At 28.0% G+C, this 10,964-nt stretch overlaps 1 pseudogene across 1 annotated transcript; it reads right to left on the bottom strand.

The window, feature by feature from the left end:
* Positions 1-3,293: 3,293 nt before the first annotated feature.
* LOC111295236 (V-type proton ATPase subunit H-like) lies at positions 3,294-9,045 on the bottom strand (annotated as a pseudogene). The gene is made up of 9 exons (XR_016327405.1): positions 8,663-9,045; positions 7,205-7,330; positions 5,670-5,731; positions 5,430-5,547; positions 4,991-5,152; positions 4,750-4,875; positions 4,306-4,431; positions 3,964-4,145; positions 3,294-3,781 (listed from the first exon to the last, which is right to left on the bottom strand). The product of XR_016327405.1 is annotated as a V-type proton ATPase subunit H-like (transcript).
* Positions 9,046-10,964: the final 1,919 nt, after the last annotated feature.

The following is a 10,964-nucleotide window of genomic DNA, read 5'->3' as shown; positions in this document are numbered from 1 at the left end:
TTTAATACTACTTATCACGTGATCATTATCTTTTCTCTTCAAAATCGACTTATCAAAATGTGTAATACCAACATTTTTTAAACTCCAATAATTTTCTTTTCATGTGCGATGTGAGATTAGAATATCTTGCCTACTCTTTTTTTACACGCTTGACGTGACACATGTATATGATTTAATACAAAAATAATTAATATTTGGTTATAAAAATATTATGCGATATATTATCGATGAAGTTTTTAATAAATATTTGTTTTTATATAATTAGCACCAAAATTCTTTATGTATATATTCTTCTATGTATGTATTCTTTACTTCGGTTTATTTCAAATTAAAATTAAAAAAATTTTAAAACTTTGCATTTCAACAATATGTATATTTTTTATTAATTGTAATAAAATATTAATAATTAAAAAATTTATTTAAAATCTTAAGGTTTTCGATTGAAGTTTTATTATATGTGGGTTTGATTTAATTTTATTTTGAATTTATTTATTTATATTCTAGTTTGTTAGTTAATTATTAAATAATTTTTTTATATATTGATATAATACTTGATTATTACTGTAATTCATATTTATAATTTCGTTAAAAAAATACTTAAATTATCATCGATGTATAATTTTTTACTTATTTTTCAAAAACATTATAATACTTCTCCGTTAATAAATTTATTATGATTTCCTTAAATGAATTATAAAACAAAATTTCTAATAAAAATAAAGTAAATATTTTATTTAATTAAAAAACACAAATATTTAAAGTGCTTGAATGGAAATAATACATTTTTGTTGATATCTTTAGAAAAAACAATAATTGTAAGACCGGTTGATTGATAAAAAATTTCTTGTAAACTAATTTGTATTATTAACTTTTCAATTTTTTATTGCTCTAAATTTCTTCAATTTATTTTTATTATCACTTCCTTAATTGGAGTGCTTATCAATAGAAAATTTATATGCATTATAATAGAATAAAAATATTATAATTTAGAAAAATAAAAAACGATGATAAATACAAATACAATAAATTTATCATCAATTTTAGGAGCTACAAGTTTCATTAATAAGTTATTAACCAATAAAAACTAATTAAATATAAATAATAATATACTGATAATTAATTATAAAAATATCTAATTCCATAATTAATTACAAATCACTTATAAATAGAAAAAAGAAAGATAAATTTCATACAAAAAAATTCCAAATTACTTTGAAATAAAATTGTTAGTCATGATTTTCATACAAAACAAGATTCATTAACTTCCTTTATAAAATTTTTGTTTTGATTGGTTATATGAAAATTACTAATTTTATACGTTACTTCTAGTTATACATAACATAATTCATAAGTATCAAGAAATAATATAAATTTAATAAAAAGAAAATTAAAAAATAACAAAAATCAGTTCACATCCTAACTTCCTAGGCTAATTATCCATGCAGATTAAAATGTCATTTTATTAATCAAGAAAACCTTTCTATATATTTTGAGTCACCATGTCGATGTAAAAGCCATTGAAACTCATTATAATAATTGAATGGAATAACTTTTTTATTATTGTTTATTTAAACACAAAGTAATAGCACTAAACATTTGATTGTTTTTTATATTAAACTATCCTTAGTTGGAAGTAAAAGTTATTGAAAAATATCAAACTAATAAAAGTTATTGAACCTCACTTATTATATAAATTTTATTGTTATTTTAACCATTTATAAATAACTAATAAAAAATCCTATGCTTCGCTTTTGAAACTCATATAATTTTATGCGAAACCAACAATTGTGAAATAAAAGTAATCATATAAATTTATTATAATTTTTCATATCATAACCTTTTTATATGCTCATATATTAAAAAAATCCAAATTCATCCAAAAAATTTTGAGAACGAAAATAAAAGCTTCAACTTCCAAGAAGATAATTTAAATATATTTATTTTATGATAGATGTGTGAGAAACAAATAATATATAGACAAAAAAGCTATCTCTTAAGTCTCAGGTGTCAAATCTGCAACCATTTCAAATAAATAAATAAGTAAATCATGCCAAGTGTCCCTCCATTATCCTTTTAATTTTTAATTTTTTAAAATTTTCTCTTTTTCCTCTCATTTGCAGCTTCATTTTGCTTCGCGAACCTCATATTTTGAGTCCCTATTTATCTCATCCTTTTTTTTCTCTCTTGCTGTTAGCCCCAATTCCTCATCTCTTCTAAAATACTTTATCCACTTTTCATTCAACAATTTCGCCCTTACTTAATATAAACTCTTAAATATTTATATTGACCTTAATTAACAAAGATATTACCTTTAATGTCCTTAAAAGAACAGCTGTCAATAATATATGCGTAATGTAGTTTATTTTCAACTAATGTGTGACGAAACGAAGCAAATGGCAAAAAAACCAAATAACGATATTATAGTAATTTCACTTGTAGTTAATTTTTATATAGTTATATAAATTATAGATAATAAATTATTTTTCTAAGAATACATATCACTTGTCAAGTTTCTATGAAGCACATGATAAAAGTATTATAATAATTTATAATATGAAATTAAATTTTATTTGATTAATTAGTTAATATCTAATTTAATAAAATATTATAATAATTTTTCAAAAAAAAAGTTAAGTTGTGTGCAATTAACTTAATATATAATTGAATATAATAATTTTTAAATAACTTTTAACAAAAAACCTGCTACATGTCAATAAATAAAAGCATACCACGTGTCAAGCTCTCATGAATCAAATGCAAAGGTGTTACAATAATTTACTACACATAAAAAATATATATACATGCGTTAGATTGAATGGAATATATATATATATATATATATATATATAGATATATATATATATTATTGTTCATTTAAACACAATGTAATCTCATTAAACATTAAATATTTATTCAATATTAAACCACTAAAATCAACAATCATTGTTCAAAATTCGGGAGTATTTCATCTAGAACAATTATTGAAAATTCTCTATGTGCATTATAAATTTTCATATTCAATAAAATCTATGAAACTCACATCAACCAATTAATCATAACAACTCAAGCTATTAATTATAGTTTTTCTTGAATTTACCAATCAAAATGAATGCATGATCAATTTTCACATCCAACAAAATCTATGACACCCATCTCAACCAATTTATTATAAAACAACTTGAACATCTTATTGGATTTGTTTATCGAGTTTATTTATCAAAGTGAACAAATATTTTCATCCAAAGAATAACATTTGCGATTGACAATTGGAAAAAGTAAGAGGAAAAAAAAAAAAGGTAACAAATGCAGACAGTTTATTCTATTTGCACAATTCAAAATCTAAAAAATAATAATCTTGAAGATTTTTGCCAAAAATTAATTTTTCCTTGACATTTTGAGAATCAAATATCCTATAACAGTCCAGACCCAAAATTTACTCAAATGAAAATAAAACACCTAGGGAGCCGAATTTACTTACCATCCACTCGCTGTATTACTTCCATGGTAGAGTGAGACACGAGCATGCACCATTAAGCCCTGCAAAAAGCTAGCATATTTGGCACCTAGGAAAAGCCTCTGGATGCAGAGTAAGGCATTCTCGGTAACCTCAGCACTCTCGTGGTTCATCAATTTCATCACCCGCTCCATGGCCTTGAGGTCAGTCACTATCACCCTCCTAACAGGATGGTGCTGAATAAATTGTGAGAGATCGAAGCAAGCAACAGCCAGAGCTCTTGGATCATTGGATGAGTCACATAATTATAATGAGGACCCTCAGTATCTGGAAAAGTAGATGATAACTAATAACCGAAAAGTTTTTTTTGCCGGTTTATTCAAAACCATTGCAACTATGCTTGTTTTAACCGATCCTGTCCTTCCCAACCAGTGTTGAGATGCAACAAAGCATAGCAAGAGAACTTGAAAGCCATGAGAAAGGAAAATGAGAGGAAGACAAACATATACCTGGAAATCATTCTCTTCAAAGCATGTAATATTATCACGCCAAAACAATGGATCTTTATGCATGGGTGACCAATCAAGATGACCAAGGAGAGAACTTCCTGCTTATATTTATTGGAAGAACTCAATTTTTTAATGTTATCCTTCAGCCCATCTTCAAGTTGATTGAGAGCCTCCAACAGATCCTATGAGATATCCAAATCAATTCAGTAACTAACATCAGCATATAAAGAGTATATAACATTCAGCATAGCTGCACTGAATCTAACAATTAAGTTGGAGGAAAAAAAAGATTTAACATAGAAATACATAGCCAAATAAGTATTAAACCTTTCATTTTCTTACCTCATCACTCCATGCTTGTGCTTTCAAACTCTGAACAATTTGTGGCAGTCCAAGGTCAACCATCTGAGCACCAAATGTGCCTTTGGACAACAAGTTCCTAAAGGTCAATACAACAACCCTGACAACGTGGCAGCCATTTATATAAATCAAACATATATGTTTCAAATGATTAAAATCAATAACATAGAAATAGATTAATCAGCCTGCACTTGAAAGTAGCATTTGTCCCTGGTAATAATAAAAATTCAAAGCTGATACAGTCGTAGAAAAGGTTAAAAGGGCAAAACTGGAAAGCTAGGAAAACAATAGAAGTCCGCTCACATACCACATTATAGGATGCCTGCTCATAGTCATACATACATTTTATTCCAGCAACATGGACATACAAGGCTGAACTTGGATAAAATGAAAATGGACTCAATAACATAAGAAACAAGACCTCACCTTCTCCTTTGTGGAACTCCTAACAACATCAACCAGTCGTGGTAGAGACCTAGATATTGCCAAATACTCAATTGCAGGTTCATAGTAAGATAAAAGCCACACACAGAGACACGTTTCATAAAGAAGCTGTTACAAAGATTAGTTGTCAATTTCAGAATTATGCCATTCAAATGACTTACAAGGAAAAGTTTATCATTTTTTAAATCTAACCACCTTAAAATGTGAAAAAAAAAAAGAATACCTGGATAGATTGCTAGATGGATGCCAGAGAAATTAAAGGAATCAACAACTTCAACCCATCTGCTTGAACAAAGGAAGATCTGACAACCGGTTCCTTCAGTAATGCCACATGGGAGTTAATAGCAGTTGGAATACCACGACTAGGATGAGAAGGCTTCTTCAGCTGCAAAAAACATTGGGCATCAGGAAGTAAGGACAACAACCATCTAAGTTGACAGAAATAAATAGAACCTTCTTCACAAGATCATTTTGCAACAAAATCAAACATGATAATGAGAAGACCAGAGACTATAATATTGAGATTGGAACTTCCAGAAGGCACGTAAAATCATAGGGACAATCTAGTCAACATCTACCAAGGTAGTCAACTTATTCCAGCAGTGAGAAATGAGCAATACTTTGCAGACTATGAAAAACAGAGTGCAAAGCAGTCTGCTAACCTGTGTGCAAAGCCATTCAACCAATCCTTTGAGTACATCATCAATGGTAGTGAACTTTTTCCTAGAATTTGAGGCTTCTCCATTTGCAACAATTCCATCCTCGGTTTTTGGCCTTGCACTGTCAATTAATAGAAAGAAGAATGTAAAGAGTCATTAAATAAAGCATGTAAGACATTATGCCATTTGGTTAAGTTTCTTTAAACCTGTACTTCATTACTTAGATGTATCACAAATTTTTACCTCACTATCAAGGCAAGTATCTTGCAGCTCTTTTCTTATATGAACCGGTTGCCTTTCCAGAGCTATCAGAAAGTAGACCAAATTGTGGATTGTTAGTTTTAGTTTCAGATAATTCAGTACAAAATAAAAAATCGAGTGTACATGAACGAATATCTTCAAAGTTAACAAAGAAACTCTTTTATTCTTCCAATTCTCTATGGTAATACAGCCAAAGAGTAGAATAAAGATAAAAACAGAACATATGACATTGATAGCATATATAATTCAATTACAGATGCTTGATGATCTTCAAGATGCAAGTTATTTGCATCCAAAATCTCTTGCAGCTGGCAGGCAGACAAAAGTAGCACATGCTCCTTATAGATACCATGTATGCTGACCATATGGTAACTAGAACCTTTTAGGTGAGATTACCACCTAACGTTTCCCAAAAATTTAGATGAGGAACCAGTTGCAATACGTGTATATTTTCAAGCATGATATCAAATACACTCACAAAAAAAAAATGCTTACTATTTATTTACATCTAGATAGACAACTTATAACAAAGAATCACATAAAATACAGTTATAAGCAAGACACGAAGAATCCAGATACTTGTACAAGCTCATCACTCAGATGGGGCTAAATCCTATGAAAATAAACCAAACAACCTCAAGCAAGAAAGGACAAAACTATTGTATCTTCAAGGGTCCAACACCTACTTTTTAACAAAAAAAGTTCATAGCCATCACTAACAATATAAGCCAGATTGAGTCACAAGCAGATTCAGCGCCAATGAACCAACTCAATTTAGAGTCAAAATAAAAATGCAATAAAGGAGAACTGAAGCCAATAAGTATAAATATATCATTCAGAAAGGTGATTCTAACTGTAAACCAATCATCAAACAGACACTATATACTGTATTAGAGTACTACTAGTGAATTGAGCATTCAAAGATTAAAGAGTATCAGCCACCTAAATTATCCACACACACACACACACACACAAAAACAAAAAAATCAGCCACAGATTAACAATGAGAACAATTTTGAGTAAAAACTTTAACTTAGGAAAGGTTCAGAATTATATTCATTTGCAAAAGAGTTGTCATGAAATAATCTGGCTCGTTTTGGATTGACTGCAATAGAAAATAACGGTAAGTAAATTTAGTTATGATGAATGCGTTGTCACAATATCAATATTCTTCAAATAACTATAAGCATTTCATCAGTTAAAGCCAGAACATATTCCACTGTTTCTTCCTTAACTATATCATGTAATATGCTAACAAACACTCGAACATATGATGGACCACCCAGTCACAGTCAATTTCACCAATCAATATCATTGCAAATACTCCATAAAATCTTTCTTTTATCCTTAGTTCTATTAGATTTTCCCATAGAATTATAGTTAGGTTTTCAAAACCTGATTCAGTTTATGTTGGAAGAGAAGTTAATAAAACCATTGAATTAACTGGAGGGGAAAGAAGGAACATATACACAAGATAATACCCAGCTCATAAGTCAAGAAGAGCTATAAAACATTACATCATCCAACAACTGTGCCCTGACACTTTCAGCTCTATTATCATAACGCCTTAACAGCTGAAGGCCAGTTCCTGAAATCAACGTAGTCATCATGTATGTTTCCCCCGGGATGTCCCTCTTCAGAACCTTTAAAACAGAAAAAGACACTAATCAAAATGGAATCATCATTAACAAGCAACCATTCATAATTAACTATATCTTCGAAAGCGGCTAAAAAAATTAATAATGTAGATTCTTTGAACCAGGAAACCATAAGGAACAATATAACACGGGATAAAATATTCAACAAATTAAGATCAAGGAAACTTTAAACAAAAAAAAAAAGCAAATAACGATATGATAGTTAAAAAAGAAAATAATAATGTGGTTTGCTACCCATGATGAGATGAACAAACAAACAATTTGAAGCATCTAAATGAACCCAAGCACCAATGTAGCTCAAAAAAGCAGTTCATGAGGAGAAAACCTAACCTTTTTTTTTTTAAAGCTCCATGTTTTTCAGGGTTTCAAAAATAAAATACAACTTACGTACAAATGACTGACTTTGGCATTCAATCACAAAATAAAAAGAAGCCGCCAATGGAAGTAACTCAAATCACCCGTAAATGATGAAAAGTTAACATCTAATTCTTGCAGGAAAATGATTTACAATTTTAATGTCGGATTCTTCAAATTTATCATTTGCTTTTATGTCCAACCCCACTTTCTACATTTTGACTCCAAAAAAGCAGCAGGAAAATAACAAAAGTAACAACCAAATGATCCCTAAAGCTTTCGAATTTCGAAAGCAAAAAACCCAAAATTTGAAACTCAATAATAATTACTTTTTATATAAACTTATAACTAATAAAGCAAATGAAGTGATCAGATCACCAACCTGTTAAGTGGTTAGTTCAGCAAGGTCCATTGATGCTCAAAAAAATTACTTCAAATTCTACACAAATTCAAACCCCTATAGAATTTCACCCGACAAACAAATAAAATTAATAAATTTAAAATCAAACTCCCTTCCATTTTAACTACAAATAAACAAAAGAAATCTATAATTTTTTTTTAATTTATAAAATATGAAGAATCAAAATTAACAGATCAAATCTAATTAATCTAACTTAAATTTTAATTCATTTCTCAGTTAAAAATTGATGAATTAAAAAAATTCCTGAGAGTGGTAATTTTTAATAAGATAACGTGAAAATTCAGCAAAATTTTAAAAAGAGAATTAATTAGGAAAATAAATTAGTTCAAATCACCTTTAAATTCTTTAACAAAAGAAATTTAAAAGAAAATAAAATGTAAATGCAGAGATGAGAGAAGGAGGCAGAAATGGAGTGCCGTTTGGATTCAAAGAAAATTCGAGTAAAAGTGAAAGGGATTTAAGAGACAAATTATAAAAATACAAGATCAAAGATAAAACGCTGCCATACAAGATCAAAGATAAAACGCTGCCGGATCACTTACCTGGATGCCATTTGTTTTCCCTTCTTTTTTTTTTTTTTTCCTTTTTCTCTGGATTGCCTCTGTTCTTGTAACGAGAGAGGGTGATAATGCAGAAGAGCTCCAGCGGACTTAATTGAAGTGTTTGATCTGGTGCTGCCGAGAGTAGCGTAGTTTCGGGATGGTTCTATATTAGCAAGTTGGCGCGTGGCTATCGTATGGTGCGACGACGATTTTGGTTTGGGCCTTTTTTTTTTTTGGATAAATACTAATCGATTTTGGTTTGGGCCCCTCGTATTGAGGAATAACAGTGCGAACTAACTATAAAAAGCACATAACTCAGAGCTGATTATCCGTATTTATCCCATGTAAAATATTAAAATTTATATATTTATATTATATTTTATATAAAAATTATATATTATAATTTATATTATTATAAAATTATAAAATATTTTTATTTTATTAAATTTAAATATAATTATTATTAAATTTTTAAATTATGTTATTTTTATATTTTACATTCATATCGTATTTATATCATATCATTGTATCGTATTTTATATTATCAAATTTACTTGTGAGGAACCAAGATGTATCCAAAAATTAAAGAATGAAAATAAAAGTATATATCTAAGTTCATCAATTTTAATATTTGTTGATTTATTTTATTTTATTTTATTTTAATTATTTCTAACATGTAGGTAAAAATATAGAATTCACTTTTTTAAAAACATTTATGGAACTTAAACAAATTTTATTTATTTTTTAATTTTCAAAATTCACAAATAAGCAGTAATCTATAATATGGGTAAATTTATATGGTACTACGTTTTTTTATACAAAAAAATTCATATATCTATTATAGGTTATATTATAGAAAATAGCATTATCTCGTTTCATAAATTAATTTCATAATGTAAATATCAAAACTATAATATAAATCTTCAAATTAAAGTATTAAATTTAAATTAATGGAGGGTCAGTACTTTAAAAACTTTTTTACATAAGAGTGATTAAAACAGCTTAAATAATGCAGGGTTTAGGTTTAATAATACACATTAATTCTTCTTGCATAAGTCTAAACAAAGTATTAGGAGAATTAAGCAATTTCATCAACTCAAAGCTATCACTATGTGCCGCATTAGCAAATAAAAAAAAAAAGAAGAAGCACAAATTAGCCAATTTATGTGGAGAACTTGAAAATGGCAATCTTTTGCTAACAGCTCCCTATAAAAACGAATGTCAAAATATGTTATTAGTCTTCATACTCAAAATTTTACCTTTATAATATAATTTATATAAATATAATCTTCATACTAAATTGATTCAATAATCTTAACCTAATTATTAATTTTATTAAATTTTTTTAGTTAAAAATATAAAAATGAATGTCTAACTTGCTGATATAATATTTTGATTGATTATTAAAAAACATATAATGATGTAAATTTGTTAAACTGTCACGGGATATATCAATAAAATCCACATCAGCATTTTTTAAACAATTTTTTTTTTTCAAAATTATGGGTTAAAAAACTGAGAAAAGAAAAATAATACTTAAAAAAAGTCCCTTCTGCTATGAAAATCCCCAATCGTTTTTGTCAACTTCTAATTCCCATACGGATATAGAACATTCATGGACATTGAATCAGGTTTCTTTTTTATTAACATAAAAATCAAAGGTGTAAGACATTTTGGGATGAATGCTAGACTGGATATCAACAAACTCAATGGATTTGTATGAATCAGGTTTCATAAAAGCATCTTTTCCATTTTTTTCATCCTTCTCATCAAAAGCCTTTGGTTTATTTGAAACATTAAATAGAGAAGATGGATAACCAGTAGGTTGCGAATCATGACCAAATAAATTTATAGAAAAATCAGATTTGTTCAAGTATCCATGCCTTCCATTTTTGTCTCCAAAAGGAAAACTTCTTTACATTATTGCATGCCAATTAAGACTAATGAACAACATCTTTAATCATACATATATATATTATTATTACAACATATATGATTATCAGAATTTTATGAACTTTAACCTAAAAAATCTTATTTGGAAGTCTTTAACTCTACATTACCACTTCAGTTTGAGATAAAGAAAAGTCCTAAGCATGCTTTTGTTCTTTGGGTTGCTTGGCAAGATATACTTGCATTGAATGCCGGAATTTTTTGAGAGATTTATATCTTTAATATAATATGCAAAATTATTAATTGTTTCAAACTTGGAGGGTGGGAGGTTTTGTCTTGGAATTGACTTGGTTATATATAGAATTGTTTAAGGCAAGCAAGTGATTTTTTTTTTCTATTTTAATTAAGAATC

Source organism: Durio zibethinus, chromosome 14 (genome assembly GCF_047325235.1).
Source record: "Durio zibethinus cultivar Kanyao isolate XHJ-2024 chromosome 14, ASM4732523v1, whole genome shotgun sequence".
Classification (NCBI taxonomy): Eukaryota; Viridiplantae; Streptophyta; class Magnoliopsida; order Malvales; family Malvaceae; genus Durio; species Durio zibethinus.
The sequence above is the reverse complement of the archived record's forward strand: the minus strand, read 5'-3'. Positions and strand labels throughout refer to the sequence as shown.